General features: G+C 38.8%; 1 protein-coding gene across 1 annotated transcript in view; it reads right to left on the minus strand.

Annotated features, from left to right (window-relative positions):
- Nucleotides 1–12591, minus strand: part of LOC149221043 (uncharacterized) — a 232396-nt gene that overhangs the window by 68097 nt on the left and 151708 nt on the right. The gene's annotated exons all lie outside the window — the stretch shown is intronic.

A 12591-nucleotide genomic window follows, 5' to 3' on the forward strand; every position in this document is an offset into this window, starting at 1 on the left:
AGTTGTCTTTGTAGATGAATCAAATTTGCAAGATCATTTTTCATAGCTAGCATGATGTCTTTCTATGGATTGAGACTCGAGTATGCCCTTGAGGGTAGATGAAATTATATTGTTTGGCAGGACATGATGGAGGCAGTATTGGAAGATAAGTAGCTGAAGGAATTCATAGATAATGATATTCTGAAGCCTCCAACATTTGATGTGGAAGATCTAGTAGAATGGAAGAAATGTGTAGAAAAGGTGAGGAGGATCATATTTTAGGGAGTTCGAGATCATATTGTTACGAATCTCCATGGGAAAGAGACTCCATATGTAATATGGAAAGGCTTGACAAACTTGTTTTAGAACAACAGTGACCACAGGAAGCTCGCACTGAAGGACAAGCCTAAGAAGATCAAGATGGAAAAGGTCGACACAATAACACAATACCTGAGCAGGTTCATCAAATGTCGGGATGAACTTGGGAGTGTTGCTATTACAATCATAGAAGATGACATGGTAAGCCTAGCACTTCTAGGCCTTCCCATGAGCTAGCACAAATACCATGATTTAGTAAATGGGAGGGAGAAGCTACAAAACTGGGAATGACTATGGTCAAATTTGGTACAAGAAGAGATAAGGCAGAGCACTGGAGATGGAACCTCATCCAAGCATGATGATGAGGAGAATTGTGCATTAGATGGAAAGACAAAGAAAGGGAAAGGGAAGCAATCCCAATCTAATGGGGATTCTAGTCAAGGCAAAAAGAAGAAAGAGTTGTTGAAAATCAAGTGCTTTCAATGTCATGAGTTGGTACGCTATGCCATGAAGTGTCCACACAAGAAGGATGGAAACAAGCCCTCAGGAGGAGTGACAGATGAGGCTTTGGTTTCCCAATTCGAATCGGACTCCTCCCTGCATTAGAGAAATTTTGAGGTCTAAAATGGGTCTCCTAAGAAAAATGTACAACCAAAAAAAACTTTATAAGAACCAATAGGATTCAAGATGATGATGTCAACCATGGGGGATGATTCACCATTTTTGGAGTAAAAAGGTAAAGAGATTAAAAAATAATAAAACTACTTTTTCAACTCATATTTTCAACTTATCTCCCTAAGTTTTTCTCAAATTTCGAGCGGGAGTAATCATTGGATGCAAAATTTAATTCCTCATCCAAGGAGTACCCATATTGCATACTTTCAATGGACACTGCTACACGAAAAATGAGAAATACATGAAAACATGTGATTGCAATCACATTTTCCATGTATTTCTCATTTTTCGTGTGTCAAGGTCAATTGAAAGTATGTAACATGGGTACTCCTTGGATGAGGAATCAAATTATGCATCCAACGAGTGCTATCTCTTGAAATTCAAGTAAACCCATAGGGATATAAGTTGAAAATATGAGTTGCAAAAGTAGTTTTTTCTTTTTTCCCTTTAAAATTTAATGATGTAATCTAATATTATTTTATTATTTCCACTATTAATTTATAATTTCCATAGGAGGCCCATTTTAGACCTCAAATTTCCTCTAATGATTGCATGATGATCATAGTGATGGGTAGTGTGTGGTATCTAGATAGTGATGCTTCATTCCATATGACGGGCAACAAAGAATTTTTTGTAGAAATTTTGAATAATATGACACTTATTCACAGAGATTATCCTAATTATACACTATTGCGGAATACATGCATAATACATAACCTCCTCTACGTTGATCATCAATTTAGCAGCATTAAAAATAATGAAACATCAATCGTATGCGCACATTAACACAGTATGTAACCCAGGGAAAGCATACAGTTGAAAACCCCACACTATCTGTATATTATAATGATTGAGAACATGTAAGAACACATAGTACAATACTCCTCGCAAGTACTCAGTACTATCTCCACCTGTTACACACAAAACTAGCTCAGATCCGAACAAGTCACAGGTTCAAATCTCCTCCGCTGCTTTGCCTGCCTCCACTGCACAATGCAAAGTGAAAATCACGTGAGCACAAGTTACAATTTCCTTGATATTGGCCCACACTGTGCAATCCTCATTGGAATAACTCAATCCCATTGATTGTGCAAGATCTCATGCACAACTATAGTCACAACTGATAGCAATCTCAACCTCTAACACCTGTCTCCACTGAACTGTCCATGCACTAAGTTAACTCATGTATTCTTTAGTTTATTTATGAGTTAATAATTAGTGAATTAATTAATAATTAATTCACACAACTCATCGCTAGTGTATTCTATAGTTAGACTAAATACAACTAGTTCAACTGAACACAACTCCGTCAACTCCTCAATCAACTCTACTAAACTCAACCACATGAGTTCTAACTGAAGTCCTGCATGCAATAGCTCAACTGACTCATAAGAAAAGTGTATTTCCTTCTGGAAGTTGCATGTGTCACATCCGTAGCTCGAACTGAAGTGCTCCAAGAGGATAAGATAATGTTTATAGTCCAAATATTATTATGAGACAATAATATTCGACCGTTTCTATTTTTAGCCTGGCAGTCTAAAAATAGTCTCTGCCCATATGTCTAAAAATAGAAGTCCATCTATTTTTACCAACATGACCAATCATCCACAAATAGCATCCTGCAACTCATAGAACATGATCCAAATGTCTAAAAATAGACTTTGCGCCAAAATTTGCCTGCGGGCTCACTTAGTGAAGGCGACTCCTTTCCACTAAGCTCCATCATCTTGTTGCATTTTCAACACTCCCTCTCAACAAGATATGGATTATCTGCAACCCCTATCCTACAACTCTGGAATGTTTTGCATGCAACACATTTGCCCGGTCCACTTGCTCCAACAACACTTGGAACAAAAACACTCCCAACTGACCACTCTGTTGGGCTAGGAACATACTCTAATTTTGAAGCTCTACCTGCTGCTGACAAGTGCTCCCTCTCTGACATTTGCGCCACTGCAACATCTACATGCATCGCGCACCATTGTACACCTCTCTGTGCCACCTAGCACTGTGCAAAACACTTGTGCCTCTTGCATTGTTGCAGCCTGCTAGCTATGCGCTGTCCTGGGATTCCCTGCACTGTCGCTCTCTCTACCGCTCCATCCGCATCTGTCTCTACCCAATCAGTCAGTTCCTGCTACTCCACATCGGGGCTCCCGTAGCAAGGTCTCATCCAAGAGGTTGGGTACCTCAAGGATCCTGCCCCTCCTCCTTGGGACGATCAATCCACATCACCCCACCTCCTACCTGGATGTATGGCTGCATGTGATCCCTCAGCCCACCTGGCTCGAAGTTTCCCCCTATTTGAGGTCTCTGGATGAGTAGATGTCTCTACTCAATCTCCACTCAGCTCCCCCTATTGTGGTTGCTCCACAACCTCCTGAAGCTGCTGCACCAATCGTGGCTCCTCCACAATTGTCTGAGACTTCTTTTGGCTCTGCATGTTGAGAGGTAATATACCCTCCCTCTCAACCACCAAGTCTCCATCAGTTGCCTTGTTTCTCAAGGCTTTGCATGCATCTACATGAAACTGATAAAGGTTCCTAACTCGAACCCCTATCTTCCGGGTTTCTCTAGTTGTCTTGCTGCGCAGGAAAGCCTTTCCCTCGCTGAAGACAACATCATATCCCTTGTCTTCTAACATCTCCACAGAGATAAGATTCTTCTTCAATCCTAGAACATGCATCACTTCCTTCAATCTAAAGGGTTTACCAGATTCTCTCTCAAAGGAAATGGTACCGATACCGGTCGCACTGTATCTACCATCATCGTTCGTCTCGATGTGCACTCCAAGATCTTTCTCATCCAGATTAGAAAACAAATCTTGATCTCCTGTCATGTGAGAAGACGCACCACTGTCCAAGAACCATAACGATCCCATCACACTTGATACCAAGCATGCGATCAGCGAAAAATCCAGCTCAAACTGCGAGGCTAAGGCCTCTCTCGCTGCAGATCCAACAGCTTGCTTATTTTTCTTCCCTTGCAGACAATCTGTGGCATCTCCATTCTCAGCTTTGATGTTTCTGAGTTTATCCTTGAGCGCCATTCCACCATCTCAAAACTCAACCGCTTCTGATCTAAAATTCGTGAGAACAAAGTATTTCTTGTACAGAGATCGACTGTATGGGCATTCACCGGATATCTCACCTTCCAAAAGAAGGATGAATCCAGAAGCTACCTGGCCCGATTACAGACTCTGCCTCAAGAAATAAAATGTAAACACTTTCTGAATAATAGATCTGATGATAAACTCTGCTCTGATACCATGTAGAAATTTTGAATAATATGACACTTATTCACAAAGATTATCCTAATTATACACTATTGCGGAATACATGCATAATACATAACCTCCTCTACGTTGATCATCAATTTAGCAGCATTAAAAACAATGAAACATCAATCGCATGTGCACATTAACACAGTATGTAACCCAGGGAAAGCATACAGCTGAAAACCCCACACTATCTGTATATTATAATGATTGAGAACATGTAACAATCATTACTCAGTACTATCTCCACCTGTTACACACAAAACTAGCTCAGATCCGAACAAGTCACAGGTTCAAATCTCCTCCGCTGCTTTGCCTACATCCACTGCACAATGCAAAGTGAAAATCACGTGAGCACAAGCTACAATTGCCTTGATATTGGCCCACACTGCGCAGTCCTCATTGGCATAACTCAATCCCATTGATTGTGCAAGATCTCATGCACAACTATAGTCACAACTGACAACAATCTCAACCTCTAACAATCAACCATAAGCAACATAAATAAGAACACATATAACTGATAAGAAGGAATCAATCACACATAACACAGAAGAATTTACCCGGGAAAGCACCTCATAGACAGTCAGTACAATCCCTCTGCTGCTCATAGACAGTCAAAGGCTTCTCACAAACCTTCTCCTCTGCCCTCCAAGCCTCCTATTTCCTTGTGCAATTTCCTTGGGGTCCAGTGCTGCCACCTGTGTGAATTGGCCTCTTCACACACTCACTAACCTCTAATCTAACTGCACAAACCTGAAGGAGATAAATCCTCATCATGGATGAGCTTCCTTTATAGGAAAAATATTCATCCAACTGATAGTACACTGTCCCTTCTCTGATCTCAACTGGGTCTCTGTCTGAACTGACATGCATGGGTTATTTAAGCTATAATATATAGTTATCTGAAAATACTAGTTGTTTAATACATGCATGCAAGCATTAACAAACTAAATCTCATTAATTTAACAAATTGTTAAATTAATCTAACTGGACTTGACTCAGTTAACCGAGACAACTAATTACAACTCATAATTACAACTCATCCTCATCCTTTAACTGATGGATAAATCCCTCAATCAAAGGAGAAATTGTTGCATGTCCTCACATCGACTTCAAATTCATAATTTCTTAACTAATTAACTCAAACTGAATTAATTAATTAATTTACAAACTGCTATCAATATCAAATTCGAGTTTTACTTCCTATTTTAGACCAGGGACTATCTAAAAATAGAAATCCAACTTGAACTGCTACAATAAAACTTCTATTTTTAGCAGTTCCATTTTTCATTCCCTGTTGCCCAATCCAGCACTGATGCCCAAACTGCTATTTTTAGCACTTCTATTTTTAGCAATTTCTTGTTGCCAATTTTAAACACTCCCTCTCAACAAGAAAGGCTTCCTCTTGAACCTGATCCTGTACCTCTGGAATGTTCTGCATGCAACACATCTACCAAGTGTGGTTGCTCCAGCAACTCTCGGAACAAAAAAAACTCCCAACTGACCTCTCTGTTGGGCTAGAAACATACTTTGATGCCGAAACTATACCTGCTGCTGACAAGTGCTCTCTCTCTGACCTCTACACTACTGCAACATCTCTATGCATCTCGCACCGTTGCACCCTTCTCTATGCTACCCTGCACTGTGCAACACACTTATGCCTCTCGCATTGCTGCGGCCTGCATGCTATGTGCTGTCTTGGGATTCCCTGTACTATAGCTCTCTCTGCTACTCCATTTGCATCTGTCTCTACCCAATTAGTCAGTTCCTACTACTCCACATCGAGGCTCCCGTAGCAAGGTCTCATCCAAGAGGTTGGGTACCTCAAGGATCCTGCCCCTCCTCCTTGGGACGATCACTCTACATTGCCCACCTCCTACCTGGAGGTATTGCTGCATGTGATCCCTCTGCCCACCTGGCTCAAAGTCTCCCCCTATTGGAGGTCTCTGCATGAGTAGATGTCTCTACTTGATCTCCACTTAGCTTCCCCTATTGTGGCTACTCCACAACCTCCTGAAGCTGCTGCACCAATCGTGGCTCCTCCACAATCGTCTGAGACTTCTTCTGGCGCTGCATGTTGAGAGGTAATTTACTCTCCCTCTCAACCACCAAGTATCTTACCTTTGCCTTGCTCCTCAAGGCTTTTCATGCATCTTGTACCTCAAGTGCATACAGGTTCTTGGCTAGCACACCAATCTATTTCATATTTCCCACCGTCACGAAATTTTCTAGAAAAAGAGCTGATTTTAAATCAGCGATATATCCCTCATCCAAACTTTGATTCAGTCAATTTTTTTTTTGATTTTGGGTATCCTTCCACAAGAAATCCAAATATGCTATTTGTTTCTGAAAATTTTGTACAAAAATTTTCATATCTGCTTTGCAAACACTCGGCCCAAAACTCAAAACGTTGAAATCTCGTCTCAATATATATTGTTCTCTCCTTTGATCACCTTTGCTCTGATACCATGTAGACAGGTATAAGTAAGGATTCACTCATGGAGACAGGTACAACTAGGTAGTCTAAAAATAGAAATTTTGAATAATATGACACTTATTCACAGAGATTATCTTGATTATACACTATTGCGGAATACATGCATAATACATAACCTCATCTACGTTGATCATCAATTTAGCAGCAGTAAAAAACAATGAAACATCAATCGCATGCACACATTAACACAGTATGTAACCCGGGGAAAGCATATAGCTGAAAGCTCCACACTATTTGTATATTATAATGATTGAGAACATGTAACAATACATAGTACAATACTCCTCGCAAGTACTCAGTACTATCTCCACCTATTACACACAAACTAGCTCAGATTTGAACAAGTCACAGGTTCAAATCTCCTCCGCTGCTTTGCCTGCCTCCACTGCGTAATCCTGGATGAGAATAATGATGAATGGCTGAAGAAAACTCATATTTCCTTGGCTGAACCACGCAATCATCATTGGCATTACTCAATCCCACTGATTGTGTAAGATCTCATGCACAACTATAGTCACAACTGATAGCAATCTCAACCTCTAACACCTGTCTCCACTGAACTGTCCATGCACTGAGTTAACTGATGTATTCTTTAGTTTCTTTATGAGTTAATAATTAGTGAATTAATTCACACAACTCATCACTAGTGTATTCTGCAGTTAGACTAAATACAACTAGTTCAACTGAACACAACTCCATCAACTCCTCAATCAACTCCACTAAACTCAACCACATGAGTTCTAACTGAAGTGCTGCATGCAATAGCTCAATTGATTCATAAGAAAAGCGTATTTCCTTCTGGCAGTTGCATGTGCCACATCCGTAGCTCGAACTGAAGTGCTCCAAGAGGATAAGATAATGTTTATAGTCCAAATATTATTATGAGACAATAATATTCGATTGTTTCTATTTTTAGCCTGGCAGTCTAAAAATAGACTCTGCCCATATGTCTAAAAATAGAAGTCCATCTATTTTTACCAACATGACCAATCATCCACAAATAGCATCCTGCAACTCATAGACCATGATCCATATGTCTAAAAATAGACATAGTCTAAAAATAGACTTTGCGCCAAAATTCACCTGCGGGCTCACTTAGTGAAGGCGACTCCTTTCCACTAAGCTCCATCATCTTGTTGCATTTTCAACATTTTTTAGTGACTTGGAGGATAAGGATCTCTAGATGCACATCGAGATGGGATATAATGGAAGGTATAATGTGAAAAATATTGGTACAATTACGTTCCAGTGGGGGTCTGTCTACACTCTCAGGCTCAAAGATATGATGTATGTACCGGGTTTGAAGAAGAATATGGTTTCCATAGTTGTATTGGAAGACTGTGGCTACGATGTGATATTCAGTAAAGGGAAGGCTTTCTTGTGACACATCACCATGGGACAAGTGAATAAGATTGGGGTTCAAGTGAAGAACCTCTACAAATTAGATATTGGATATTGTGCAACATTGAGCACAAAATCAGAGAAGGTGAAGAGCTAAGACATCAGTGAATTATGGCATCGAAGATTGGGCCATTTGCACCATGATTTATACAAGCCTTCCCAAAGGTGCACTAGAGAATTGGGATACATGCAAAGGGTGTACATTGGGGAGGTACATGAAATCCACCTTCAATGATCAGGACAATAAGGCAAAAGCAGTCCTTGAAAGGATTCACTCGGATGTGTGTGGAACTTTCTCGAAAGCCTCTAGGGCAAAGCACCAGTATTATGTGATATTTGTAGATGATTTCTCACAGAAGTGTTATGTCGTCTTCATTTAGAAGAAACACCAGACATTCTCCAAATTTGTTGAGTTTAAACCACTTGTTGAGAAAGAGACTGGTAGGAAAGTCAAGGCTCCCAGGAGTGATAATGATGGTGAATATGTGTCAAATGAGTTTAATAACTTCTATGTAAAAGAAGGCATTCGATAGGAGTTGACAACACCTCATAACCCACAACAAAATGGGGTGGCTGAGAGGAAGAACAAAAATATTGTGGGAGATGCATGGGCGATGTTGCATGACAAGAGCCTACCACTACACTTGTGGGCTAAAGCATAAAACACAACTATTTATTTGTAGAAAATGAGTCCTCACAGGATTCTTGGCATGAGTACACCAGAGGAAGATTTTTTAGGAGATAAACTAGATATGCCACACTTCAGGATCTTTTGACCATTAGTTTATTGTCATGTTTCCAAGGATTCAAGCAAAAATATAGAGCCTACAACATAGTTGTGGATGTTTTTGGGGTACACTGATACACCTCACAACTATTGTGTGTACCTTCCATCTCTCAGGATGAAAATGGTCATAAGAGATGTAAAATTTGATGAGGAGAAAGTAGTGAGGTGTTCTCTTGAGAGGGAGCTTCAGTTGGAGCCTAATCGAGAGTTTTTAGCTCCAAAGGAAGAACCTCAAGAAGTTTTGGAGTAGTCAGAAGCAGAGGAGTAGAGAGTGGAGATAACCACTCAAGCAAAGACATCTAGAGAAGGAAGGAAGAGAACCAGGGAAGCTAAAAAATTGTTACATGATGTAAGAGAGAATGTGGGAGCACCCACATCTCAGCACAAGCAGAGGAGGTCACCAGATCGGTACACTGGTTACATGGCTCTCACGAGTGAGCTTGTAGAGCTTGAGCCATCCTCATTCGAGGAAGTAGTGCAGAAACCTGTATGGGTTGATTCTATGCTAGAGGAATATGATTCCATCATTAGAAACAATGTTTGGTAAGTGGTCCCAAGACCAACAGATAAGTCAGTGGTGAGTTCTAGATGGATTTGCAAGGTAAAGCATGCAAAAAATGGTAGCTTCGAGAAACACAAGGCTAAATTTGTGGCCAAGGGATTCTCTCAAGTGGAAGGAATTGACTATAAGGAGACCTTTTCTCCAGTATCAAGGTACTCATCCATCTGATCAATTATAGCACTGTCAGTGCAAATGGGGTGGAAGATCCACCAGATGGATATGAATAAAAAATTCCTCAATGGAGTGATTGAGGAAGACATGTACATTTAGTATTCAAAAGGATTTGAGACATTCGACAGAGAGTCACATGTGTGCAGACTCAAGTGAGCGCAATATAGATTGAAAAAAGCACCCCGTGCTTGGTACACCAGGATCGATAGTTATATCAATGGGTTAGGATTCACCAAAAGTGAAGCAAATGAAATCCTTTACCATATTGTTGTTCAAGGTAAATTATTGATTATATTATTATATGTCGATGATTTAATTTTGATCGAAGATGAGAAGATGCTCATTTCTTGTAAAGAGGATTTTGCAAGAGAATTCGAGATGAAGGACATGGGGCTCATGCATTACTTCCTTAGTTTGGAAGTATGGAAAGGAGATGAGGAACAATTTGTCTCTTAGGGTAAGTATGCCAACGATATACTGAAGAAGTTAGCAGGGAATTTGAGGAAGGAAGATGCTACTTCAGGTGAAGTAGTGGAGGCTACCATATATAGGCAGTTTGTGGGTTCACTTATGCATTTAGGGAACACATGGCCAGACATGTGTTATGCGGTTAACCAACTTAGTCAAATAATGGTTAAGGCAACCAAACTATCTTGGAAGGAAATAGATCATGTGTTGAGGTACCTCAAAGGCACCACTTAGTTTGGTCTTAGGTACAAATAGATAGAGGGAGTTAAGCTGTAAGGCTTCATAGATGCAGATTGGATAGGGAGTCCATAAGACATGAATATCACTTCAGGAGGCATTTTCAGTGTTGGGTCAGTAGCGGTTTCTTGGTACAACAGGATGCAAATAGCTATTGCACTCAGCTTAGTAGAAGCAAAGTACATGGCTGCAAGTTAAGCAACATGTGAGGATATCTGGATGAGAATAATTCTTATTGCATTATTTGGTCAAAAGATGGATCCTGATATGATTTATTGTGACAACCAGAGTTGTATTAAACTTTATAAGAATCTAGTTTTTAATGATTGATAAAATCATATCAACATCTAGTATGACCATCTACAAGATTGTGTGCAAAGGTGGATCATGTTGTTGGCGTACATTCCTATAGAGGAACAAGATGCACATATCTTAATAAAGGATTTTTCAAGAGGAAAATTTGAGTTTCATAGAGGTAGGATTAAGGTATCAGATAATCCCTTTCTTAATGAGAGGGAGTGTTTCAAATGCAGCAAGAAATTCCTGATTTAATTTTCACCAAAATTAATTAGGAGAAATTCGAATTCTAATTTCATAAAAATACTTGGAAGTAGTTAACTGAGGTGACATGGACTTGTCACTTAGTTAACTCAGTAATTCAATTTGGAGACACTTGAGTTGTGTTTATTTATGATTGATTGCTAATCTGTAGCAATCAAGTTCAGTTAATTTGAGTTATTATGAGTTTAACTAGTTCTAACTAACTAAGAACTAGTGGAGGGTCCAGTATTAGGGTGTAACTTCAGTTGACCTTTCATCAACCAACCCTGAATAATTGATGCATATAGATAACTCTAGCTACCCAGTTGAGATTGGAGTTCAAGGGTAGTGTACTATCAATTGTATAATTTTTCGGGTTTTATAGGTGGTGCATCTAATCTGAGAAAGGCCTAAAGGAATTGCGTAATTATCAATGAGAAATTTCTCTAATTAATAGGGGGATAATCCCTTATTGAATAGTGAAAGATAATAGGAGCTTGGGAAGGAAAAAAATTGGCTAAGTATTGGCCAGGGCCAGTCTGTGAAGCAGTGAGATAAATTATACTAGTGCAGAGGTTGCTCAGGCTTGAGCAAGCATTGTATTTATTCTCTATTTTCTTATTAATGCAATACAAATAGGAATGGGTTTTGAGAAGTTCCTTTCCCCTTAGATAAATCTCTTAGCATATGTGATTGAATCTTGTCTCATGTTTATGTTGTGATTTCTCGGTTGTTTAATTATTTTCACTAATGAGTAGAGTAGATTCAAGTATTTTATTTTATTAAATTACATAAGTAGTTTGAATCTACAAGGAATTTCTACATGTTACAATTCAAAGAGATTTGCAACAAAACATTTTTTCGTTGATATTGCTAAAAAATATAGTTAAAAAACAAGAAAAAAATTTCCGTACATCACAGTCAATGTTCATTTATATAGTGAACACATGAAAAAAAGATAACAGTCTAAGAAATCTGCTTTCCTTGCCAAGAGGAATATGCACAGTAATATACGTCATATTATTTAAATAAACATCGATAAAGAACAAAAAAAATAAAAATAAAAATTTGATTTCATGTTACTAAGTATTTGTCTTCTATGTTAAATTTACAACATTTTCAAGGATATCTGAAAGCAGCTAGCATATATACAATGCCATTCGAAAATGTATGCACAAAATGCAATACTCCAATCACAATTTCTAGAAATATAAACAATACTATGCTTTATTGCAATGCGTGCAAAAAACACTCTCGATTTCTTTATTTCCATCATCTAAATTGCATCATACATGCAGTTGACAAGACTAAAAAATAGTGTATTCTGAGGGGCATCAAACTGGAAAAGTATTACCTACACTACGAAAAATTTCCTACGACCAATACTGTGTTGACATAACAGATGCTATTGAAATTTTGAGCAACTTCGCAATACATGTGACATTTATGATATACTATCAAAAAATAGTTGTACGTATACACTGGTAGGTTTCTTATTTTACATTGCTAAGAAATTCAACAACGACATAGTGTTCACTCGTTGCATTTCCAAACATCCTAATAACTCTTTCATTTTAATGTACATTTGCAATATGATCTCACATCATCAATCAATATAGTATACCCATGCAAACACTATTAGTAATCTACTCATCACAGCAACAAGGCGATTTTTT

The sequence above is a fragment of the Pinus tabuliformis genome, chromosome Q (assembly GCF_031772625.1).
Source record: "Pinus tabuliformis cultivar Carrire ecotype Pingquan chromosome Q, CPIR1, whole genome shotgun sequence".
NCBI lineage: Eukaryota > Viridiplantae > Streptophyta > Pinopsida > Pinales > Pinaceae > Pinus > Pinus tabuliformis.